This window comes from Neoarius graeffei, chromosome 1, assembly GCF_027579695.1.
Source record: "Neoarius graeffei isolate fNeoGra1 chromosome 1, fNeoGra1.pri, whole genome shotgun sequence".
NCBI classification, from domain to species: domain Eukaryota; kingdom Metazoa; phylum Chordata; class Actinopteri; order Siluriformes; family Ariidae; genus Neoarius; species Neoarius graeffei.
Window position 1 is genome coordinate 113,613,713 of NC_083569.1, and position 26,654 is coordinate 113,640,366.

General features: G+C 41.4%; 1 protein-coding gene and 1 long non-coding RNA gene across 2 annotated transcripts in view; both read left to right on the forward strand.

Moving 5' to 3' along the window:
* The window catches only part of LOC132885959 (B-cell receptor CD22-like), a 163,643-nt gene that overhangs the window by 29,260 nt on the left and 107,729 nt on the right, over positions 1-26,654 (forward strand). The window lies entirely within an intron of this gene.
* On the forward strand, positions 14,620-16,908 carry LOC132882366 (uncharacterized). The gene is made up of 3 exons (XR_009654206.1): positions 14,620-14,705; positions 16,342-16,397; positions 16,836-16,908. It is a non-coding gene; the product is annotated as an uncharacterized LOC132882366 (long non-coding RNA).

A 26,654-nucleotide genomic window follows, 5' to 3' on the forward strand; every position in this document is an offset into this window, starting at 1 on the left:
GGTATCCTTCCAGTAGAACTTAAACTCATTCCTTGTGGTGGTTTTGCTGTCACCTACTCCTGTCTTAGTTTTAACCACTTCGTATTCATCATTTATGGGATCGAGACATGGCACTGCAACTATCAATGCAGCTTCATCATAACTGTCGCCGAGGATGGCATGAAGGATAAAACGGTAATCTGCTCCTACCAGCTGGCAGTGTTGTGACATTTTTACGAGCATGTCTATGAAGTTGAATGGTTTGTCTAACGGAGGCAACATTTTAATAATATCTTTCAGGTCTGATGCAGAAAGCGGAGTGATTTTCAGCCCCCTGCCCTTCTGAACCCATACGCAAGCGGTATTCACAGGGGAAGGCGGTGGTGGAAGGGAACCTCTATCTGGTCCCACATCATCATCGTCATCCTCATCAGAGTCGTCAGTCTCGTTTTTTAGTACTGGCATATTTGAGCTTACAGAGGGTTTTTTACCTGCCTTGGGTTTCTCAGGTTTAGCATCTGTCTCAAGAGATGCAGGTGCGCTGGGAGCGCTATCAGCAGGGCATGAATGATTACTTAAATCTGGATATAGTTTTGGGACCGGTGATGGGCCCTGAGGGACCGGTGGGGATGCAGGAGTGGGAACATTATTCGATCCCTCATACGGCGGTGGTAGGGCAGAGGCTGTAGGTGGTGTAGTAACAGGAGGTGTAGACGAAATGGGTTTTGCCTTGTCTTCAGGTTTAGGGCGTGGTACTGATCTTCTTTGTTCCTTAGTTTCTTTAATTCCGTGAAAATCGTCCCATACTGATTTCATTCTGACCCATTCTAAATAGCCATATAATCATAATCCCATTCTGGGTCGCCCAATCCCTCGTATATTTGTCTATGCGCCGAGGCGAGATACTCTGGTTTAAAAGTTCCTGCACGAGGATAAGTCAAAAACTGAGGCTGGGATTCAGTCCAGCCGGCCAAATCATCTAACCATGGACTGGTGTAGAATGCTAAACCACAGTGATTCATCCAATCCCGTGGGGTTTCCTCGGGGTCCGGTCTGGGTGCCTTAACACAACTTCCCCCCATGGTGGCATGTAAGGACCGTCTCGAGATAAAACTAGATTTTACGTGCGCACACTAATTATTCCATGGTAACTCACACGGACCCGTGGCAACTCTCATGGGGATAAATGGGTTTTCGGATACTACCAACCAGGCGGAAGTCCCTTAAAATAAAATATATTTCTTACCTGATCAGGAGTATCCCGGACGAGCCCCCAAAACTGTTAGGTCAGAGATTCACCATCTCTTCCTCTTGCTCCAACAGGAGCGATCACCCTCTCGCAGATCGGTCCCTCCGTGTCACCCAGAGCTCTGGGGCAAATCGTGAAGCCAGACAGGAACCAAGAATAGTTTCACAGTCTTTATTCACAACTCACCAAAAGACAAGAGACAACAGAAGACTTTATATGTGTGTGTGTGTGTGTGTGTGTGTGTGTGTGTGTGTGTGTGTGTGTGTGAAGACTGTGTGCGAGTAAGAGGACCTTGGCCCTAAGCGGGTTGAGTTATCTACAGCAAAGCAGTATACATTATCACAATGGTGTGCAATAATAAGCAGAATGTTCAGACACATTTCTTATGCACAGCCTGTTCTTATGATAGCTGGTATTAACACAAAATATTTGCACGTCAGTAGAGCATATAAGAACAAAGGGTTACAAAAGGTTAATGCCTTCTTGGTTAAACTGAGATCAAGAATAAATCCTTACACTGAGTGGCATCCTCTGACTCTATGCTGTTTATATCGAAACCCAAAGCCCTCAAACCTCCGAGCTGATTTCGATAAAGATGGATCAGTCCTCCAGACACAGACTACAGGAGAGATGATCATCCATAAGATCTCAAAGTCAGATGAAGGTTTCTACCACTGTAAACACCCAGAGAGAGGAGAGTCACTGAAAAGCTGGGTCTCAGTCAGACATGAGAAACCTTGTGTGAATTTATTTTTATTTGATTCTAGTTTTAATAACACGGTTTAGTTGTACAGTGTTTAAAGCTTAAATTTTGCTCTCTTTCTCTCCTCAGTCCCAGGATTTAGATCCAGTGTTGGAACAGTAGGAGTGGCTGTGGGTTTGGGATTTTTGTTCATTGCTTTACTGATCTTAATGATCCTGCTGTGGTCCTACAAAAGAAAGAAAGGTCTGATAACTGATTTCGCTATTTTATGTTGAATATCATCAGAATTTCTCAAGAATAAAGAAAATTATGATGTGTCACATAATAGTTTGATTGTTTTTGGCAAATTCTCAGTAATTATTGTGGGTGTGAGATCTGTCGCACTGAACCTGGTTTAATAACAGAATCTGGATTTTTGTTAAATCATTAAGTTTAGTTGTAAATATGACTTTACTACAGGTTGTGCAGTTCATACATGTAGTTTCACTCCTCTAACTCCATATTGTTATTAGAATTATATCATACTCCCTCTGTTCATTACGCTGAATCAGGGATGTATAAAATAAAGTGTTTCTGTTCCTATTTACACCCTGTTCAGACGTAGAATCTGTTTCCCTCTATAGAAAAGCAGCAGAAAACCAATCAGACATCAGATCAGAATCAGAGGCGGTCAGGAGCTGAAGACTCTCAGGCAGGACACGCATCACTTCAGGCTGGTCAGATACTGTCTCAGTGACTGTTTATTTCTACATTTATTCACAGAAACTTACATCTTTCTTTGAAATCCATTGTAAAATTATAATCTCATAAAACATTTTCTTTGTTTGAAATCTGTTATGTTTTGTAATCTACAGTCACATTTATAACAAATTCACTGAATCTTTGTTCTTTTTTCTGTAGGAACTGAACACATTTATGACACTGTGGCTCAAGCAGATACGAGTGAAACAGGTACAGTGGTGCTTGAAAGTTTGTGAACCCTTTTGAATTTTCTATATTTCTGCATAAATATGAGCTAAAACATCATCAGATTTTCACACAAGTCCTAAAAGTAGACAAAGAGAACCCAGTTAAACAAATGAGACAAAAATTATTTCACTTGGTCATTTATTTATTGAGGAAAATGATCCAATATTACTAATCTGTGAATGGCAAAAGTATGTGAACCTTTGCTTTCAGTATCTGGTGTGACCCTCTTGTGCAGCAATAACTGCAACTAAATATGTTTCCGGTAACTGTTGATCAGTCCTGCACACTGGCTTGGAGGAATTTTAGCCAATTCCTCTGTACAGAACAGCTTCAGCTCTGGGATGTTGGTGGGGTTCCTCACATGAACTGCTCGCTTCAGGTCCTTCCACAACATTTTGACTGGATTAAGGTCAGGACTTTGACCTGGTCATTCCAAAACATTAACTTTATCCTTCTTTAACCATTCTTTGGTAGAACGACTTGTGTGCTTAGAGTCATTGTCTTGCTGCATGACCCACCTTCTCTTGAGATTCAGTTCATGGACAGATGTCCTTTCCTTTAGAATTTGCTGGTAAAATTCAGAATTCATTGTTCCATCAATGATGGCAAGCCGTCCTGGCCCAGATGCAGCAAAACAGACCCAAACCATAATATTACCACCATGTTTCACAGATGGGATAAGGTTGTTATGCTGAATTGCAGTATTTTCCTTTCTCCAAACATAACACTTCTCATTTAAACCAAAAAGTTCTATTTTGGTCTCATCTGTCCAAAAAACATTTTTCCAATAGCCTTCTGGCTTGTGCACATGATCTTTACCAAACTGCAGATGAGCAGCAATGTTCTTTTTGGAGAGCAGTGGCTTTCTCCTTGCAACCCTGCCATGCACACCATTGTTCAGTGTTCTCCTGATGGTGGACTCATGAACATTAGCCAATGTGAGAGAGGCCTTCAGTTGCTTAAAAGTTACCCTGGGGTCCTTTGTGACCTTGCCGACTATTACACGCCTTGCTCTTGGAGTGATCTTTGTTGGTCGACCACTCTTGTGGAGGGTAACAATGGTCTTGAATTTCTTCCATTTGTAATTGTAATGGAAATTTCTAATAAACACTTCAGAATGCTTAGCGGTTGTCTTTTCAGTCATTTATTAGTAGATCATATAAAAGATATATAAAATAGGAAAGGAAAGAGAAGAATAGAAGAAGCCTCCACTTCTGATGATGCTGAGATTACGCGCACTCCGAGTTGTGTTTTAGTGGCTGTTATCTATTATACTCTAAAGGCATTCGCTTACTGCTTGCATCTTCATGTGATTGGCTCAAGATTTTCTATGAAGCTTTGTTAAAGCGTGCACCTGGGGTGCACTGGTATGTGCAGGCGTATGCGTAGTTATGGAGAACTTAAGCAGCCTGCTTATCACCAAGGCCACAGAAAAGTGATTACAGCATGTGGAAAAACATCTCTTCTCAATAACTAAGCCACTTTAGCTCAACATACAGAAACACAGAATAATAATGTTCGTCCATTAAATTTCCCTCACATTCTCCCCCCTTTTTATCCTACAGGATAATAATTGCTAAAAGGAAAGAACTGTACACAGTTTCAGTGATAAGAGTTCTCAGAGATTCGACTTAACACGTCATTGAGTGTACAGGGATAATGCTAAGGCTATTTTGTAAGACATAGATGTCTTAAATGAATGCTAGCAAGCCATATACATAGATCAGGAATAATAGAACAGGAAACAATCATAATGAAAGTGTTTTAAGTCAGGACTAGTTTCATGTCAACTGTGCTGATGTCATCAAATGGTGGGTTATAGTCTTCATGTGAGTTTGGAGGCCAGTCGTGCAAGTCATCGGAGTCTATTTTCACCATCTGGTAACCGATATTTGTCAGCTGCCTCTGAAACACAGACATACAACATTGACAGAAAACAGGGAGCAAACATAGCATCACAATCACTAAGCCCAGGAGCGGTATGGTGGATAAAATCAGAGTCTTCCATCCACTGAACTAATACGATCAGCTGTCTTGCAAAGATACAGCCTGCCTGTTTCCAGACTCGTCTCTCGTCCTGAGTGGCAGTGCTCTGAAGGTCCGCTAGCTGTAAACAGGGGGTAGAAACCTGAGGAAAAAACAAGGTTAGAGGGTGAACTGGAAGCTGAGGCTGCACACTTAGCTGCCGCGTCCACCCTGGCATTCCCTTGAGACACAAGATCAGTATTGTTAGTATGGGCAGCACACTTGCACACAGCAATGGCTCTAGGGAGTAGAATAGCATCCAACAACTCAGAGACAAGTTTATGATGTGCAATGGGAGATCCTGTGCTAGTGAGAAAATTTCTGTGTTTCCAAATGGTGCCAAAATTGTGCACAACGCCAAATGCATACCTGCTGTCCGTAAAAATATTGACAGATTGCTCTGCAGCCAATTTGCATGCCTCGATAAGGGCAGAGAGCTCTGCGGCCTGCGCCGATAGGTTTGAGGGCAGACATGACGCCTTGAGGACCTCGTGATCTGAGACTATGGTAAAACCTACTTTGTTCTTTCCCGTCTCTGGGTCTCTGGAGGCTGAACCATCCACATAGAGGACCATGTCTGGATTTTCCAAAGGGTCACTCTAAGTCTGCCCTGGGGGAACAAAAATCATTAGTGAGAGCAACACAGTCATGTGGCTCTCCATCGTCCTCTGTAGGGAGAAGAGAGGCAGGATTCAGAATAGTACAACATTTCACAATGATGTTAGGCATATCAAGCATGACCGCGTTATACTTCAACCATCTCTGTGCTGACGAATGTGACGTCTTTTCCTCCAACAGAAACAGGGAGACAGCATGTGGGACCAAAAGGGTGAGGTTAGAATACCCCACAATATTTCTGGAGGCAGTTACCGCCTTTTCAGCTGCGGCAACTGCACACAGGCAAACAGGAAGTCCAGCCGCCACTGGATCCAGCCTGCTGGAGAAGTAGGCTACAGGTCTCAATCTATCCCCATGTTTCTGCAAAAGAACAGAGGTCATAAAAACCCTTCTTTTCATCTACACTTTGAAAAAATGGTTTATTGGGGTCAGGCAGTCCCAGAGTGGGTGTGGTCTGCAGAGCACTCTTTAGGGACGTCAGGCGCATGCGGGACAGCCGCAGCATTGACTGCTTGCAGATCTTGGACAAACCTCCACTCATCGGGCTGGGACGGTTTTCTTGCCTTCTTAACTGGAAAAACAGGAGTGCACACTGGAGAGTCCGGGCAAGGGACAACTACACCTGCCTTCAGCAACGAATCAAAGACCGGTTTTATACCTGCAATTGCTTCTGGTTTGAGTGGGTACTGGGTCTGTCTAGGCCTGAAATCTGATTTGGGGGTGATCACCACTGGTTCAGCATTCTTTATTAGGCCTACATCATGTTTACCCTTCGCCCAACCGGAATTTGGAACTCCCACCAATTTGGGGGGCACCTCTGCTGGAGTTATGCCTGTGGAAACAGAGACAAACAGGCCACTATGGCCGGGGTCCCCAGGATCCCGGTCATCAGTGGCTGATATTACGCTGCGCTTAACATGCACACACACAGCATGACTTTGTTTGTAGACCCCAAGCTTTGGCAAAACAACACACTAGGGTCCTTTGTTTGGGACCATTCATTGCCATCGACTGCGCACTTCTTGACCCACTTCCCCACGTCTTTCCAATGGGTGGCTCGTGGCCTTGCTAATGAGACATGGGATATAGAATTAATGATGTCTAAGAAATCATGTTGGCAGCAGTCGACCTCAGAGTCCTCTGACACGAGGCCGTGTATAACATGTTTGAGAACACTGCGATGAACATTGATGCAGCTGTTTGGACAACGAGTAAAATGGACCTGCACAGCGCAATAATGTTTAGACCAATATGTAGTTTTGAGGGTCAATCTTTCACGTACATGGGGGTCTGCAAACCAAGTCTTTTCAAACTCCACATCTTGACCTTGGTGAACATGTGCTGTACAATGCAAATCTTCCTCTTTCATATAATCTGTGTCAACTGATGAGGTGTTCAAGTGTGCAAGCTGTACAAGGTGTTTGGGAGTTTGTGCGAGTTGATCTGAGCAGAGCTGCCAGACATACACATACAGAGGGCTTCCAAACCCATACTGCACACCGCACATTTCACTTACTTCAGTAGTTAGTCCATCTGGAGTGGACGCGAGATTTACTCCTAATTTGCACATTAAATCGCGTGCTAACAAATTTATTGGACATGTATGTGAGATGAGGAATGAGTGGGACGTAACTATTCCTCCCTCGCTTTTACACAGGAGGTTGACTGAGAGTTTCAGTTACAGGTCATCCTGAGATGCCCATTGTCTGAATAAAATTTGAGCTGAGCGGTGGGTCTACTGGAAGTACCCTATGTTGTATCACTGAGTGTGCTGCTCCAGAATCTACTAAAAAGGTTAACACATGCCCACATACAGTGAGGGGCATACAAGGGAGTTTAGAGAAGGGAGTAGTTGTGTATTTTAACAAACTTAATGCAACTTCAGGTGTATCTATCTGGACTGGTGTATCGGGCGTTTCTGTGTAGTTTTGCTGTTGCATGCAGGTGCTGCTGCTAATGTGTTTAACGTTATGTGAATGCTCCTGTCTATGTGTATGTGTATCGTCAGGTGTGTGTGTGTGTGTGTGTGTGTGTTACCTCCCCTGTTCTCTATGTGGGGCCTGTTCCCGGAGTCTGCCCATCAGTCTGCTTTGCTGTACTCCTCACAGGGCTTCTGGCTGCTTCTGTGGAGACAATTTCGAGCAATTTTCGTGTCCCTTCTGATTACAGTTGTAGCAGGTTGCACCTTTTATCCAGGACTCCAGGTTGTCCTGTCTCGGCCCCTACTTCGACCTCTTCCTCTAGGTCCAGGCTGAGCAGTCTGGAGAAGAGTGAGAGTGGCAGCGTGTAGGTCTTGGTCTCTTTATGTTGACTTTGTCTTCTCCTTTCCTTTCATCAGACTTTCTGCATGCACAGCGTACTGCTCGATCTTGGTGAGGCTCAGGAGTGCCCTCCACTGCAGCCAGGGTCATGGGCCTGGTCAGGCCACTGTGTTTTTTTTTCTCATGCGCAGCGGTGAGACGGATGAGAAACGCTGACACACCTTCTCCATCTTCTTGCTTACACATACTGATCTTAGTAATGTCTATGTTCAAGGGAAAAGCACTGTCCAGACGAGCACAGAGAGCAGTGAGGGTATTTCTGTACTCACGATTACCATCCGCTGGTCAGCTTCTGGCCACTCTTTGGAAACCTTGTTCCAATCTATACCCATCTTGATCATGAGTAGGCGGCGAAGCTCATGGGTGGTTGGTCGGAATTCTCTGCAAAATATCAACAGCTCATTACCAAATCTCTTTCCTCCTACCTCTCTCACGTTGGGAAGAGAAGCCATGCTTTCCTTCATGTCAGCTGTCGTCCAGGGTCTGTGGACTAAAAGCACGCCGTCAGCTCCAGCCACTTCCATCATTGGAAGATGAAGGACTTCAGACTTTAGGTTATGGCCTTGTGGACCCACTGGTGAGCACGTGGTCAGGTCCAGGAGAGTGTCTTTTCCATCACCATATGCAAGACCGGATCTCGTGTGTGATGGAGAAGCACTGAGAGGCGCTGATGCTGGAGGCGGCTGGTAGGCTGGGAGAGATTCCAGAGGCTCAGTTTTGTTTTGTTTTTTTTTCTTTGTCTCAACTTCTCCCCCTTTCTGTGGGTGAAGTGCTTGTGGGAGTGATGCTCCGCCTTGCTGAGAAGGCAGTGTGTTGGGGTGGTGGGGCAGACTCCAGGTCAGGGTCCATCTGAAATTTCAAACACTGAGAAGAGGGTGAGAGCCCTGCCTGTCATTTCTCTCTTTTGTACTCTCTCTTAAGTGTTTCTTCTTTCCATGCAGAAGACGCCCTCCAGTCCCCTAAGAACTTAACATTATCTGCAGACTCTTCTTTTTCCTTCTGTTTCAACTTTTCTTCTAACTGTCCTATCTGCCTGGAACTAAAACTGCCCTTCTCAGGGAGTCCTAAGTCCTTTACCCACATGTCAAACTGTGCCAAATAATCCTCGCCATATGAGGTTTTCATAAACTGGATGTTTGGGCTGTCATAGGAACAGCCAATTCTTATTATAGCACATGTAGCTTCACACTTACTTGCTTTTTTCTTTTCTTTCCCTAACTTACTGTTTCTGTTCCTCATTGTACACGGTTATATCAATAGGTTATGACAACAATTGCTGAGTTTTTTTCAGGATCACAAGAAGAGCAAGTTGGACTATGTCCAAAAATGCAACACAATAATCCTTTAGGTGTGTTCTTATTAGTAAGCACTTTATCTGACATTTGCCTTAAACTAAAGTAGGTATCATTTAGCACAACAACCTCAAAGACAACTCACGCATGTGTACAAAATCTGTTTCTCCGTTTCAGAATTTAGAGGAGGACAGTACTCTGTTAATTCATCAATATTTTGCGTGCACACCGGTGTGTCTTTGTGACTTCATGATCAAACCTCTCTATCCCGTTCCTCCAATGGGCCAGTTGTTCACACAGAACAAAGGGAGCAAGATTCAATTCTTTCCCAGTTACGAATCGCTGAACGTGAGTCCATCGAGACACGCACCCGTACTTCCTTCGCTCAAGTAGGTGAGCCGTTACCCAGTGGTCACTTGGGCGGATAATTCTCTTACACAACCCAATAAACTACTCGCAGTTTATTGTCTCAAAATTGTGTTTTATCCATTTTCTGCAAACATATTGATGGCATCACAGCTTAGCAGTCCTCCTGGGCTCAGACAAACTTCTGTCCATCTCTTATATCAGTCTTCCTTGACTGGGACAATCTCTGTCCATTTCTTATATCCTTTTTTAAATACTAGGACAAATCTCTGTCCATTTCTTGTATCATTCTTTAAATACTGTTTCCACTAATTTCTTTACACAAGAATGCAAAGTTATCACTTACTGGTTCGGTGAGCCCTGATGGCCTGGTCTCTCGTCCGAGTTCTCAGCTCCGCACTGTAGCCTTGGGAGTGTTCCATCGTCCGAGGATCAGACGCATAGGGCCCACCCAGGGGACGCCAAATTGTAATGGAAATTTCTAATAAACACTTCAGAATGCTTAGCAGTTGTCTTTTCAGTCATTTATTATAGTAGATCATATAATAGATATATAAAATAGGAAAGGAAAGAGAAGAATAGAAGAAGACACCACTTCTGATGATGCCGAGAGTACGCGCACTCTGAGTTGTGTTTTAGTGGCTGTTATCTATTATACTCTAAAGGCATTCGCTTACTGCTTGCATCTTCACGTGACTGGCTCAAGATTTTCTATGAAGCTTTGTTAAAGCGTGCACTGGTATGTGCAGGCGGATGCGTAGTTATGGAGAACTCAGGCACCCTGCTTATCACCAAGGCCACAGAAAAGTGATTACAGCATGTGGAAAAACATCTCTTCTCAGTAACTAAGCCACTTTAGCTCAACATACAGAAACACAAAGGATAATAACGTTCGTCCATTAAATTTCCCTCACAGTACACAATCTGTCTGACTGTGGATTGGTGGAGTCCAAACTCTTTAGAGATTGTTTTGTAACCTTTTCCAGCCTGATGAGCATCAACAATGCTTTTTCTGAGGTCCTCAGAAATCTCCTTTGTTTGTGCCATGATACACTTCCACAAACATGTGTTGTGAAGATCAGACTTTGATAGATCCCTGTTCTTTAAATAAAACAGGGTGCCCACTCACACCTGATTGTCATCCCATTGATTGAAAACAACTGACTCTAATTTCACCTTCAAATTAACTGCTAATCCTAGAGGTTCACATACTTTTGCCACTCACAGATATGTAATATTGGATCATTTTCCTCAATAAATAAATGACAAAGTATAATATTTTAATCTCATTTGTTTAACTGGGTTCTCTTTATCTACTTTTAGGACTTGTGTAAAAATCTGATTATGTTTGAGGTCATACTTATGCAGAAATATAGAAAATTCTAAAGGGTTCACAAACTTTCAAGCACCAATGTAGCTTTATTTCATATCAGACATTTCCTCTTACATTAGGTAACTTAATTGTAGATTAACTCAATACAGTAAAGTACAGAAGGGGCGTGTGATTAACACACTCCACTGTGTTCAGGTGAAGCTGCAACTGAGAGCAGCGAAGCCACTTACGCAAAGGTCACAAAGAAAAAGAAGGCAAACAGGAACAATGGTACAGTGTTTTTAATGCTGGGAGATTTCATGCATTTGTTGAGAAACAAAGTCAGCAAATAACACCTGAAATTTTCAGCACATTCAATAATTTAATACATAAACATATCAGGATCCGGGGTCTGCATTTTTCCTCCAGATCAGAAGAATCTGTTCCATCACAGGCTCCATTAAAAGCAGTGATGTGATCTACCGAGCACTAATCATAAAGATATTGCACATTAAAGGTCCCCTTGCATCGTTTTTTTCATTAAGGGTTGTTTTACAATCAGGATACGCAAGCTTAAAAAAAAACACATTTAACACTTATCTTCAATATCAAAAGGCTTGACTAAATAAACTTGGTTGTTTATTGTAGCCCTGTGATAGCTCTATTTACCATGAAAAAAAAAATTGGTGATAATGTTATTTTTGGTGAATGTATGGCAATATATGTCATATTTAGCAAAATTACTCGTGTCATTTAGAAAAAGTGCTTTTTTGACCACAGGTAGCTCCAAAAGGGATGCACTTAAATCATTCTTTATACCATAAAACAAATATTTGGTTCCATATCATTGGAAACATAGTTAAGTTTTAATGTTGAATGCCAGTAAGTTTTCAGACTATTTTGATCAAATTAGTATGTAATTGTGTCAAAAAAGTCCTCTCCGAGACAGCTAATTTTTCAATATAAAATAACATATCTAAAATGATTATTTTCATCCTAAAATGTGGTCAAGATATTGGGACATAAATATGAGAGACAACTAACACAAAGCTTACAGCCTTATATTTAAAAGCACTATGGAAGTAGTGGATTCTGAATTGTCAAAAAAAAATGTCCTCTCCGAGAATCACTTCATTTGTTTCTCCCAGCCCTGCTTAAAGCTACACTTAATCTTGTTATAATACAAACTATTACACATGCCTATCTGTTCTTTAACTTGTCCTTCACTTAAAAACTGGTACAAGAACCTGTTTGAATGAATTTGAATTTTGGACCCGTGTGACACAAACTTTGTACCCTGATTGTAAAACAACCCTTAATTGTGCGGTGGTCTCTAGTATGAATGAATACCCTGTGAGCCGGTTTTGGTGAAAACATGCTGTGGTTCTCTAGCCTGGCAAGCCAGACTAAATGTGAATATTTAGTCTGGCCTCGATCCGTAGACATTTCCGAAGGAGTGGGAGGAACAAACCGCTGTCTTTCAAACTCTCTGTGCGTATAGGCCAACGCTCTGACCAATCAGCGCATCAGTGACTGTGACGTAGTCAGAGCGACAGAAAGCAGTGGGGGAGACCTTGAAATAAATAATTTTTCAAAATGCGTATTAATTAATAAACAGGTTCTAGATATTAAGAAGTTTGGAGATAATGACCACAAGTTTGGAGTCTGTACCACATACAATCATTTTTTTTCCAAGTGTTTTTCAAGGGTTTGCTTAAACTGTTTTTGAGAGTTTTTATTTAGTGGTGTTTGGTGAAATAATTTCCCTTAAATTTAAAATAATGGGAAAATAAGAAACAATCAAAAAGTAATGTTTCAAAGCTGTTTATTAATTCTTCGTACTGCACAAACTAGCCCCATCCTTTTGGCTACGAGCGGAGCAGCTGGTAGATCAGACTTTTGCCATAGCCGGTCGGCAAAACAGCGAAAATGTCCTTCTTGAAAAGGAATGAGCGGAGAGCCTCTTCCTGCTCATGTTTCAACGAAAACTCCAAGTCTAATTCTTCTAAAACTGATTCCAAAGCGGAGTCAAACGCGCGCTGTTCACTAGCCATAGCCATCTTTCCTGTTGTGCTTTCTCCAGTGTCGCGCAGCTTTGTCGTCACTCCTGCAAAAGCCCGCCCAAAGAATCCAAACAAAAACCTTGCGTTGTGATTGGCGGGCACGATTTGATGCCCGGGGTGTTTTTGTTTATATGGTGCGAGGCTAGACCCACTCGCTAGGCAAAAATATTTTTGGCCGCTAGGCGGATGGGTCTAGTTTACTAGGCTAGTGGTTCTCCTGTTTCAGGCTGTTCTAGTTTGCTGGAGGAGTGGGTGGGGGGAGAACGACAGGATTTCAGCTCTTACTCATTAATATTCATGACATGTAAACGTGTTACCTCTGATTGGCTAACAGCACTGTGACGCTACCTCCAGTGAGTCAGAACAAGCGGATGTGGGTGTCTTACTACGGTGAGAGAGAAGGAACAAACCGCGAAGGGAAAAATACCGTGCGCTGACGTCATTGATGTGCGACGCGAGGAAATAAAAATTCAGCAAATGTTTGGGTTTTTACTGAACGAACAAACGAATAAAATGAATGAGTGACTTAAAAAGAATGTGGGTGTCTTTGTAAAAACTGTTTTGATTGGCTATTATGGTCTCGAAATCGATGTTTTGACCAATAACAATGTAGATAGCATGAATTTTACATCACATTCAACGAGATTTAAACGAGACTAAAGATGGCAACTTACAAATAATGTGTAAACATTGTTGGACTTAATAAAGTTTGAACAGCATGAAGGAACATACCCCAACCCCCTGAAATTAATTTAAAAAATTCTCAACGGATTTGGCATAATATAAAAGGTCGTTTTTTACTCAGAAAAAGTGGAAAACTCTCATCCCTGCCGAGCTTGTGACCATGTCATGCATGCTAACGTGGAGAATATGAACATGCTATTTTGTAACAAAAACCTTCGAACAAAAAGTTCATGTTTTACTTACAGCTTGTGAGCTGGTGGTCGATCGTCTTGACGGTACAGATCCAGGGATTAAAAACAACCTCGAAGCAAAACCACTACTGAAGGCACCGAAGTTTGAAAAGTCACTGTGGTTGAAATGATCAGAACACAGAACTAACGCTGCATTACACTTCGCTGGTGGTGTTCCAAAGATAAATTCCAACCATTTCTTCTTCACCTCTTCTATCTTGGGCATGAAATGCAATGTTGATGTGTTACTGCCACAAATAACACAGGCCCGAACTTGTTCAGCCATGTTTTCAACTTGCTGTTAGGTCTTCTTCGTTAGCTACTGACGAGATGGGCTCTGCTATCTCTCCTCGCACTTAAATCCAAACTTCCTTCCCGTGGGCGGTCGCAAGCCAAGGTGGGCGAGGCCATGAATACTAATTTACGAAGTGACGCAAGATCGTATGGCTTTTTCAGATCCACTCGTGTTTCCGACTATTTTCTTTCATAAGCTAATACAGGGAATGGGGATAGAATTACATTTTCACATGCAGCATGCATATGCAACTCGGAGTGAACTATGGTATTTCAAAAAGAGCCAGTATTAAACGTTTTTGGTGGAAGGGCACCTTTAAAAAGATGCCACAAACTGAATGATAAAGGAAACTAACAGAGTTTAAAGATTTACTCTCTAAAAAAGCAGCTCGTGTTCAGTGTAGATTTAGCCAGAGATGGATCATGACTTATGTTTCTGTTTATGAGTTATGAGTGATTTATTACACGGCTAAAGATCACTGGGATGGTTTTGTTCTCTGCTACTCCAGGTGCTGATGCTGAACAAGGTGCAGGTGTTGGTGATGTGACTTATGCTGAGATTGAACTAAAACCAACAAAAAAAATCGAAGAAAGTAAAAGGTAGAGTGAAATGATGAAAATGTATTTTGTATCATGGATCATTTGCACACTACTCTTGTTTTATGTCATGATGTCACGAACAAAACAGTCAGTGATGTGCTGTTCCAGGGAAACATCAAGATCAGGATAGTGTGAAGTAGTGGATTTTCATTTCCTATAATAGCACATCCCTGAGGGTTTTATTCCCCCAGGGCCAGGCCAAGATTTTAAAGGGACCTAAGCAGATTTTGATTTGGGGCCCCCACCGCCTCGGCACCACTGATACTATTGACTGTTGTTGATGATTGATCATTCGCATATCTACCATAAATCTAACACACCCATTTTCAATTTTATTCGTTGTAGCTGTGTTTTTTCTATCATACCAATGTCAACCTGGCATGGTTTTACCCACCTCTGGGTTTAATTTTCAAAGGGAGCAATCTCACAAGAGTGGTCTGGTGTTCATGTGCACTTTAATATTGAAAGTGATACAGTACTAAGTGGCAGACTGAATGTGGTGGACTGAAAAGTAACAGAATAAACCAGCAGACAGTGCACTTTTTGGTGCATTTTCAGTTGATGCTAAGGAGAGGATTGGAACCTAAATTTAATCTAACATCCGTTACAGTGCAAATGTGCATGAACATGACACCAACTTTGACAGAGGCAGTGAGAATTGATTAACCCAAAAGGCTTGGCTAGGCAGCCAGCCCATTAACATCTCATCTCATTCTCATTATCTCAAGCTGCTTTATCCTTCTACAGGGTCGCAGGCAAGCTGGAGCCTATCCCAGCTGACTACGGGCGAAAGGCGGGGTACACCCTGGACAAGTCACCAGGTCATCACAGGGCTGACACATAGACACAGACAACCATTCACACTCACATTCACACCTACGGTCAATTTAGAGTCACCAGTTAACCTAACCTGCATGTCTTTGGACTGTGGGGGAAACTGGAGCACCCGGAGGAAACACACACGGATACGGGGAGACCATGCAAACTCCACACAGAAAGGCCCTCGCCGGCCACAGGGCTCGAACCCAGACCTTCTTGCTGTGAGGCGACAGCGCTAACCACTACACCACCGTGCCGCCTGCCCGTTAACATAATATTGAATTATTTTATGATTACTACTGACATAATACTAATCCAGCTCAAACAATTAGAATATCGTGAAAAAGTTCTCTTTTTTTATAATTTAATTCAAAAAGGTAAACTTTCATATCTATATTCATTACACATAAAGTGAAATATTTCAAGCCTTTTTTGTTTTAATTTTGATGATTATGGCTTGCAGCTCATGAAAATCAGAAATCCAATATCTCAAATTATTAGAATATTTCCTAAGATCAATCAAAAATGATTTACAATACAGAAATGTCCAACTTCTGAAAAGTATGTTCATTTCTACACTCAATACTTGGTGGGGGCTCCTTTACCATGAATTACTGTATCAATGTGGCGTGGCATGGAGGCGATCACTGCTAAGGTGTTACCGAAGCCATGATTGCTTTGACAGCAGCCTTCAGGTCATCTCTATTTTTGGGTCGGGTGTTTCTTGTCTTCTTTTTTTTTCCCCCTTAAGCAATTTAGATGAGCTGGAGTTTTATTCAGGAAATTAATCAAGGATTTGTTTCTTGTTCCCAACTAGAGAAAGCCAGTCTGGGTGATGATACTGTATACTCAGAGCTTCAACAGAACATGAAGGTAAAACTCATGACATTTAGAATGCCTAAAAGACAATCCAAACACCATGAGGTAAAAAATATGTTTCAAGGTGGGTGCTCATTGGGCAGAATTTGGCCACAAGCAGTTATGAGGTGACAACAAAAATATGAAAATGTTAATGTTTCTCCTTGACCCTCATATCCATGTACACAAAAACCTGCCTCTTAGAATCTATGGTGACTGGAATAGTTCATCCGTGTTAGTTTGGTTGCTATCTAGGCAACTTTCTATCATCTCATTCTGCTTGGTCAGTCATATCATAGTTCACTATGAACTTACGAACAAGCCTCATAACTTACTAAATTGTTGCTGTCGTCATTGCTTCAAACTGTTTAGTAGTTTGTACCACCATTGATGGCAATATAAGGAGAAATGTATTTCTAAAAATACTTATGCAAGCCCTTTCTCTCTCTGCAGTGAGCCGTGAGTCTGTGCACGCTGATGAAGTGACAGTCATCAAACAGATCATTGGAAAACTGTTAATTGTGTCCAGTGGTGTAGTCTACTTTTTTGCAGTGGGTATACTCAGTGCTTGCCATGTAACGCCCCCCCCCCCCCCCCGGGAAAAAAATTTATACTCACACACACATATAACACGTGTGTGTTGTGGCTATTACTTGTACTCATCCATCTTGTAACTGTCCGATAACCTGAAAGCAACACCTCATGAGCACCATCACTGCCTAATGCAGAGTAATATGCATCTTGAAACTGGTTTTGTGTACAGATCTACTGTATGCAAAACAAATGTGGTTTAAATGTACAAAATTTATAAAATTTTGATTCACCGTTCAACTTAAGATAAGTGGGCTTTTCCATCATTGTTTTTTTTTTATTTTTCATGTATCAAGAAAATTTTACATTGACATGTAAATTAAACACATATCACACAATGTTTTTAACATATTAAATGCATTTCTTATTTCTTATCTATTCAGCACATCAGCTTAAATGAACAAGAAAACATCCTAGATGTGCTAAAACAAATGTTTGCTTCAAAGAAGATAAAAATAATTTAATTAACAAATATGCAATGCCCTTCAGTGTGTTAGTCCACAAGCTCTGCAAAAAAGGTCTACAGGACTTTCCAGGTGTTTTTATATTCTGGCATTTGAGGTCTGCATTGCCTCCTTGGTTGTGTTGCAGAGTGATGGCTGAGGACACTTCTGAAAACACTGAAATAGTGTCGTTTGTTTTTGTTTCATGATTTCGCAAGCTTGATTGAATGCTAGATAATGCCGCGTAGTCTGTCATGACTGAATAAGCACTGTTGCTTAGCAACAAGTCAAAGGCAACAGGCATCAAACTATGTAGCTTCGTACGACCTGTATGCTTTCCCCTCTATTCTGACGTCATTTGACTGGCTACATACACGGCAAGTGCAGACGGCTGGCTTGACTGACATAGCAACAGTTGCTAGGGGGGCGGAGCTCCCAGAAGGGTCAATTCTCTGCTCTTGGATCAACTCGCAATGCCTTGAGTGCTGAGTAGGCTCTGTCAGCGTCTAATAAATGAAGCCCATAGGATTTGAATTGAATAGGCGCTTGTAGCGCTAAAGCGCGTTTGGTGGACACAGGCATCTAGGAATGGAACTGTGGAACATTCATCTGACAATGTTGACGTTGGTTTGGCCAGTTCAAATAACGAATATATTTTTCGGCAGGCGTATGCGCATACGCAAATCACTGAGCTCTTCAGTGAGTATACGGAAATCGCTGAGCTTTTCCAGTGGGCATACGGCGTATACCTGCGTATCACGTAGACTACACCACTGATTGTGTCTGTCTTCTGTTTTTTCCTAAAATGCTCAGATGTTAACTTTAAACTGCTATTGTTATGGTCTAAGCTTGGATGATGCCAAACCTGCCAGCAATTTTGAGAACTTGCTCATATCGACCACTCTCTAATGAACCTGCAGAAGCCAAAACATTAGGCTCTTACTGGAGACATATGTAAATAACAGAAGCTCAGGCCATGGATCAAGTCAGTCTGAAGAGTTTAATGCCCCAGCATCCCATCAATGGGCTTCCTTGCTCTTATCAGGGTGAAATCCCAGGAGAGTGTGACTTGCCTAAGAAGCTTTACTGACCAAAGAGGTTCTTCATTCAGTTGCTATTTGTTTTCTGAGGCCCAACCCCAGGAAACCAGAGAAGGTGGCTGAACAGATATTATTTGAGCAATTCATTACCCATCTTTTATGCTAAGTTTGTCATTGTATGGGTGCTTGTGCAGTATCTGGACTTCCAGTTGGGCCATGGAACGGGGCAGCCTGCCTACAACTGGGGACCATTTTGCCCAACATAGTGTAATGGGATGACTGTTCAGTACAGCAGCACTAAAAAGGAATGTTTGAGTGGATTTAACTGCACAGCTATGCAAAATGAAAGGCTAAATTAAATACATCAAAGCTTTGATGAATAGAACCTTTTCTTGGACTACTAATGTCACCTTGTTGTATAAAGACTCTCGTAACTTCTAGACTTAATTATTGCATACAGTATAAATAACTGTCTGTGGTGTTGTCTCTTTTAGAAAGCCTCAGCTAGTCCTTATGAGAAAAGAACAAAGTGAGCACAATATTCCATTCTTACTCAATCTACTTTGGCAGGATTTTAAATTCTACAATGAGTACAAAGTTGTTTCACTTTGCCATACCTTCTTTGAAAAGCAGTATACTCCATCCCAGTAGGTTCATCTCATGGGCCGCTTAGTTGGTGGAAATGTTTGTGTTGCATTGCTCCCAAACTCTGGAATAATGTTTCAATCTCTGCAATCTCTCTGCAATCTCTATATGTGTATTTAAATCAAGATTGTTGATGAAGGTACTTGTTTATCTCTGACTATTCATTGTCCATGTTTATCTTGTTAAATATACTTCATAATTACATTACAATAATTTCGCAGATGCCCTTATCCATAGTGATGTACAACATACCTAGAGCAGCCTGAGGAGCAGTTGGGGGTTTGGTGTCTTGCTCAAGGGCACTTCAGCCATTCCTGCTGGTCCAGAGAATCGAACTGGCAACCTTTTGGTCCCAAAGCTGCTTCTCTAACCTTTAGGCTTCCCCATGATTAGTCGTAGTAGTATATATTTATAGTTAAGTCATTGCAGTTTTTTTTTTTTACAATTGCAGCAAGCATTCTTTGGTTCCAAGTTCACATTTTCAGAAAAAGTTAAAATAACACTGCTTTTTGTGGAACAAATAATAAAATGAACTGCAGTGAGTTTAGTTGTAAACAATTATCACCCTTTTTAATCTTTTATCATCAATATCAAACATCTAAATGATTTTGTAGATCATAATACAAAAGATGGGTTTTTCTTATCAAATTGGTTACTTAATAATGTATTTTTGTGTGAATATTTTTGTGCATCTGTCAGTTTTAAAGTTTGCAACATTTTTAAATCTATAGTCTACATTAAATAAAATCATAATTTAATTCATCACTCATCATGTTCTGTCACACATTAGACACAGATCTACTTCAGTCTGTGTACTTAGAAGAATATTTTCTCATCAGCTTCAAAACCAATCTAATTTAAACCTTTTTTTTGTTTTTTTTTCTTCCTTTTCCTGATTAGCAAGTATGTAATTTGCAAGTATTATCTACAATTATCAACAATCATCAGCAACCAGAATCCAAAATATCTGCACAAATTGCTTACAACTTTTAACATTTTATTCCAATTAAGCTGAGATAAACTAAAGACTCAGATTAACAAGCTAAATTCTCTTCCTAATCAGGCAACTTAAACAGAGATGCAGCTATTGAAGCATCTGCGCACTGTTTTAAGCACTGTTATGAGTACACTGAGAACCATAGCTGGTGCACTGATGGATTTTGATAAGGCCTTGTACTGTGTGTAGTTACTAGTTGAAAAGCAGCATAAATATGATGTAAAACATCACCAAATTTTCACACAAGTCCTAAAAGTAAAGAGAGCCTAGTTAATCAAATGAGATAAAAATATTATACTTGGTCATTTATGGAAATGATAAATGACTTGGTCATTTCTGGAAAATGATCCAGTATTACTTACTGGGTCAGTGTGGGGTCAACTTCAATCAAAGGCATGTCAAAAATTTTACAGACAAAAATCCAGTCATTGTGATTTGCAATAAAAATTCTGATTGCAGAGGACGCTGAAACACAAGGCCAGGTGGATTTGTGGATCAGTTTCGCTTTTATTGCTTAAAGAAAAATCACTTTTTAGTATTTGTTAGGACAATGATCACTAGTTTGCACGCGCACACAAACACAGCCAACACTGGTCTGAGACACCCTCTTTTTTCCTCTCCACCCTTTTATCAGCTCACCATCAGTGGGAAGAAACAAACACATAGCACATTAATTAACCACAGGTGTGATCATTTTGCCACTCACCTTCCCTGGCTTCGATCTCCATTCACAAACTGGTGTTTGACCACACCCCCACTGTCACATACTCAGACCCCCAAAGCCAGATAAAGATTTTATTGCTGAATTCTCAGGCTTTCTTTCTTATTATGTGTCAGTGCATGACCAGTTATTAATATTGGGTGATTTTTAATATTCATGTTTGCTGCCCAGACAAACCCTTGGTAAGGGTGATGTATTGGACTCTTTTGGCTTCACTCGACACATAGATCAACCCACCCATACACTGGGTCACACCCTTGACCTCATTTTGTCATATGGTTTCTATTAAGGAGGCTACTTTCTCTGACCACATACCTATCCTATTCAACACAATCCTTCCCAATCCTCTGCAGACCGTCAGAGCTCTTGGTCACTACTCTAGACGCATAAACTCACTCACTACAGCTCAGTTCTCAGACTGTTTTCTCAGTAAGGCTGTTGCTACTACTTTGTCTAGCTGCATCTGCCTCATCTTGCCCGGATGAACTGATTGCTTTATTCCATTCCTCCTGCACATCTATTCTCGATTTAGTGGCTCCTCTTAGTTATAGACGACCACATTTCAAATCTCAGGTCAGATCAGATGAAGCTACCTGCTCTCTTAGGCAGGCCTGCCGGAAAGCTGAAAGAAAATGGAGGAAAGGTGGTCTCACTATCTCCTTTGAAATCTTTAAATCTTCACTAAAATCCTTTCAGGCAGCTGCCAAAGCTCCCAGAGCTAAGTATTTCTCTGATATTATTAATCAGCAACAGACCTAAATCTCCAACAGACCTAAAATTCTGTTTAACACTATAAACTCAATCATAAACCCAGCACTCTCACCAGCTCCTATCACCAATACTGATGCGTGTGAGAAATTCTTGGAATTTTTCATTGACAAGATTGAGAATATCAGAGCTCAGTTCCCCCTTCCACCACCAACCCCCCATTATGTCTCCCCTGGCCCTATACCTAGTTTCAGTCAATTTCATAATATTCCCCTTGCAGATTTAAAGGACCTAGTCCTACGCACGAAACCAACCTCCTCTCCTGGTGATGCTGTCCCCTCTCATATTATTAAAGAAGCTTTTGATATAGTTGGTCCCTCCATACAGGTAATTATTAATTCGTGTCTGTCATCTGGTGTTGTTCCTGCGTGTTTTAAGCATGCGGTTGTCCAACCCCTGCTTAAAAAGCATAACCTGGATGGTAAATGCTTGAGTAATTACTGCCCTATCTCTAAGCTCCCTTTCATTTCCAAGGTGCTGGAGAAAGTCGTGCTGTCCCAGCTGCTTCCCTTCCTGTCTGAGCACAACATTCTAGAGCCATTCCAGTCAGGTTTTAGAGCACTCCACAGTACTGAAACGGCTCTGCTCAAAGTGACTAATGATCTACTGCTCACTCTAGACTCAGGCGAGAATGCAATCTTGGTCCTATTGGACCTTAGTGCGGCCTTTGACACTGTGGACCATGACATCCTCCTCTCTTGTCTTGAGGAGTGGGTAGGCATTAATGGGACAGCACTGCATTGGTTCAGATCCTATTTAAAACACAGAACCTTCTCTGTATCTCTCGGTCATTTCTCCTCTTCCTCAGCCCCAGTCTCTTATGGGGTCCCGCAGGGCTCTATTTTGGGTCCAGTACTCTTCTGTTTGTGTATGCTCCCCCTAGGTAACATTATTAGAAAGTATGATATCTCCTTTCACTTCTATGCAGACGATACACAACTGTATCTCCCCTTTAAATCTAGGGATTCCATACAGCCATTATTGGATTGTCTTGAGGACATTAAGTGCTGGATGACCAACAACTTTCTCCAGCTAAATAATGACAAAACTGAGGTTATCATTTTTGGTCCTCCTAAATCTAGATCCTCAGTGGCTGACAAGCTTGCTCATCTCTCTCCATACATTAAGTCATATGCTAAAAACCTAGGTGTCACTCTTGATTCAGAACTCTGCTTTAAAAAGCAGATTAGTACTGTTATTAAGAATAGCTTCTTCCAGCTGAGAATGATCTCCCGTCTCAAACCTTCTTTATCCTTTGAAAACCTAAAAAAAGTCATCCATGCCTTCATTACATCCCGGCTAGATTACTGCAATTCCCTCTATCTTGGTCTCCCCCAGTCTCAATTAATGCATTTACAGTTGGTGCAAAATGCAGCTGCTAGACTGCTGACAGGTGCCAAGAAGAGAGAGCACATTACCCCTGTCCTGGCTTCTTTACACTGGCTCCCCATTAGTTTTAGGATCCAATTTAAAGTCCTACTAATAGTCTACAAGGTGCTGCATGGTCAAGCCCCCACTTACATCTCAGATCTTCTGAAACCACCCCCTGCACCTAGGTCCCTCAGATCTGCTGATAAAGGTTTCCTCCATGTGGCCCGGATTCACCTCAAACAAAAAGGTGATAGGGCATTTGCAGTAGCGACTCCAAGTCTGTGGAACTGTTTGCCCCCAGACATTAGATTCACCCCCTCTATTTCCTCTTTTAAATCCAGGCTCAAAACTCACCTCTACGCACTGGCTTTTGCAACCTCTTAGCTGCCCATTCCCTAGTTCTTTTTGTTGTGGGTGTTATTCAATGTTGTTGTTCATTTGTTGTTTGTGTAATTTTGGCCTCTTTGTCTATCTGTCAATCTCTGTGTTTGTAATGTGTACTTTTGTTGCAGCTATTAATGCATCTTTTCTTTTGTGCTGTGTTTGTGCATTTTACCTCTGATTTCTTAGCTACCCTATGTACAGCACTTTGGTCAGTGAAAACTATTTTAAATGTGCTTTATAAATTAAATTTACTTACTGTACTTACTTACTCCCACCGTCCCACTCAAGCCAGGGAGTTGTCTGGCCTGTAGCCGACCCTCCTTGACGGGAGAGGTAGTCCACCACCACCATCTGTGCTCCTGGCATGTGGACCACTTTGAACTTAAAGGGCTGCAGAGCTAAATACCAATGGGTGATCCATACGTTGGCACCCTTCACGTGGTGGAGTCACTGGAATAAGGCATGATCTGAGCAGAGGGTGAAACAGCATCCCAGCAGGTCATACCAGAGCATGAAGACCACCCAGTTTATGGCCAAGCACTCTTTATCAATGTTGTTGTACTTAGTCTCTCGCATCGAGCACTTGCAACTTGTGTATAGCACCATGCATGAATTTATGATATTCTACTTAGGAGGTTTTCTAACACTCGGGTCCATTAAGCCTAGGAACAATTTATGAGTTCACTACAAGGTCACTTACATTGTCTGACCTTAAATTAGTAGTTTAAATTTTTTGTCGGATATTCTCAAATTTGTCATTAAAAAAAATTCATGAAATCGTTGCTACTACATACTACAGGTATGCATGTGTCTATACTGGACTTATTACTGGTTAATTTTGCTACAGTATTAAATAGGAATCCAGGATTATTTTTGTTATCTTCTATTAGGGAGGAGAGATATGTTGATCTCTCAGCACTAAGAGCTTTTCTATACTTCAGGAAGTTCTCCTTCCACGCTAATTTGAACATTACCAATTTTGTTTGACACCATTTACATTCCAATTTTCGAGTGGTCTGTTTTAATGTGGGAGTGTCATCATTATACCAGGGTGCTAATTTTTTGTCTCTGACCATTTTCCTTTTAAGAGGAGCTACATTATCTAAGATATGGCGGAATGTTGACTCTAAGCATTCAGTTGCCTGATCAAGTTCTGCAGGGGCTGACAGTGACCCAATCAAAGTTGATAACTCTGGGAGATAATTTATAAAGCTCTGTGCAGTAGTTGATGTGAATGTACGTTTAATACAGTAGCATGGTGAGGTGCATATATTATTACTCAGACATAGTTTGAATGAGATGAGACAATGATCTGAGATAACTTCGGACTGTGGAAGTATGACTATATTGTCTATGTTTAACCCGAATGTTCATATTAGATCGAGGGTGTGACCACCATTATGGGTGGGTCCTATGACATTCTGATTAATCCCTACTGAATCTAAAATGGACACAAATGCTGTTTTTAAAGGGTCTTCTGGGCTATCAAAGTGAATATTAAAATCTCCGACAACTAAAGCTTTGTCTAAGGAAATAACCAGAGCTGAGATAAAATCTGCAAATTCAGAAAGAAACTCAGAATATGGCCCCGGGGGCCTGTAAATAATAAGTACAACCCCTGGCAAAAAATTTGGAATCACTACTCCTGGAAGATGTTAATTCAGCTGTTTTACTTTGTAGCACAAAAAAAAAAAAAAAAAATCACACATATGACACAAAATTATTTAATTTAACAGCTGAACATTCTGGCTTTGTAAAATATACCTCAAAAAAATTAAATTAATTTTTTGTAATTAATGGCACATTTTTTTCAAGATCAAGTAGAAGAAAAAATTATGGAATCAGTCAATGATGAGGAAAAAATTATGGAATCATAAATAAAAAAAAATCACAATTAGTACTTTGCTGCACCTCCTCTGGCTTTTATGACAGCTTGAATTCTTTGAGGCGTGTACTTCACTAATGAAAAAGAATATTCTTTATCAGTCAGGTTCCAACTTTCTCATATAGCAGTTGACAGATCAGCTTTGCAGGATGGAGCCTTGTCATGGACTTTTTTTTTTTTCCAATTTCCACCATATATTTTCAATTGGACTGAGATCCAGACTGTTTGCTGGCCATGCCATTGAGTTGATCTGCCTTTCCTGAAGAAAAGTTTTAATGCTCTTTGCTCTGTAGCAAGATGCATTATCATCCTGAAAAATGACTTCTTCACCACCAAAAGTACTTTTGATTGATGGAATGAGAAAAGTGTCCAAAATTTCAATGTACACCTGTGCATTTACTGTAGAGGTAATGACTGCCATCTGCCCAGGTCCTTTACCTGACATCCAACCCCATATCATCAATGACTGTGGAAATTTGCTTGTTTTCTTCAGGCAGTCATCTTCATATGTTTCATTGGAACAGTACCAAACAAAAGTTCCAGCATCATCTCCTTGGCCAATGCAGATTCATGATTCATCACTGAATATAACTGTCATCCAATCACCCAGGGCGGCACGGTGGTGTAGTGGTTAGCGCTGTCGCCTCACAGCAAGAAGGTCCTGGGTTCGAGCCCCGGGGCCAGCGAGGGCCTCTCTGTGTGGAGTTTGCATGTTCTCCCCGTGTCCACGTGGGTTTCCTCCGGGTGCTCCGGTTTCCCCCACAGTCCAAAGACATGCAGGTTAGGTTAACTGGTGACTCTAAATTGACCGTAGGTGTGAATGTGAGTGTGAATGGTTGTCTGTGTCTCTGTGTCAGCCCTGTGATGACCTGGCGACTTGTCCAGGGTGTACCCCGCCTTTCGCCCGTAGTCAGCTGGGATAGGCTCCAGCTTGCCTGCGACCCTGTAGAAGGATAAAGCGGCTAGAGATAATGAGATGAGATGAGATCCAATCACCCACAGTCCACGACTCCTTCTCTTTAACCCCTCTGCAACCTTGTTTTCTTCTGTTTAGGTGTTAATGATGGTTAACTTTTGGCTTTTCTGTATGTAAATCCCATTTCCTTCCGCCGATTTCTTACATTTTGGTCACAAACATTGACTCCTGTTTCTGCCCATTTGTTTTTCATTTCTTTTCTTGTGCATTGTCTATTTTCAAGCCATCTTGCTTTGAGTTTCCTGTCCTGACGCTTTGATCTACCTGTATGTTTCCCTTTTACAACCTTCCCATTTTGTTTGTACTTGCTCCAAATTTTAGACACAGCTGACTGGAAACAACCAACATCTTTTACCACACTCCGTGTTGAATTACCTTCTTTAAGGAGTTTTATAATCCTTTCCATTGTTTCAACTGACAGCTCTCTTGTTGGGGCCATGTTTTCTGTCAA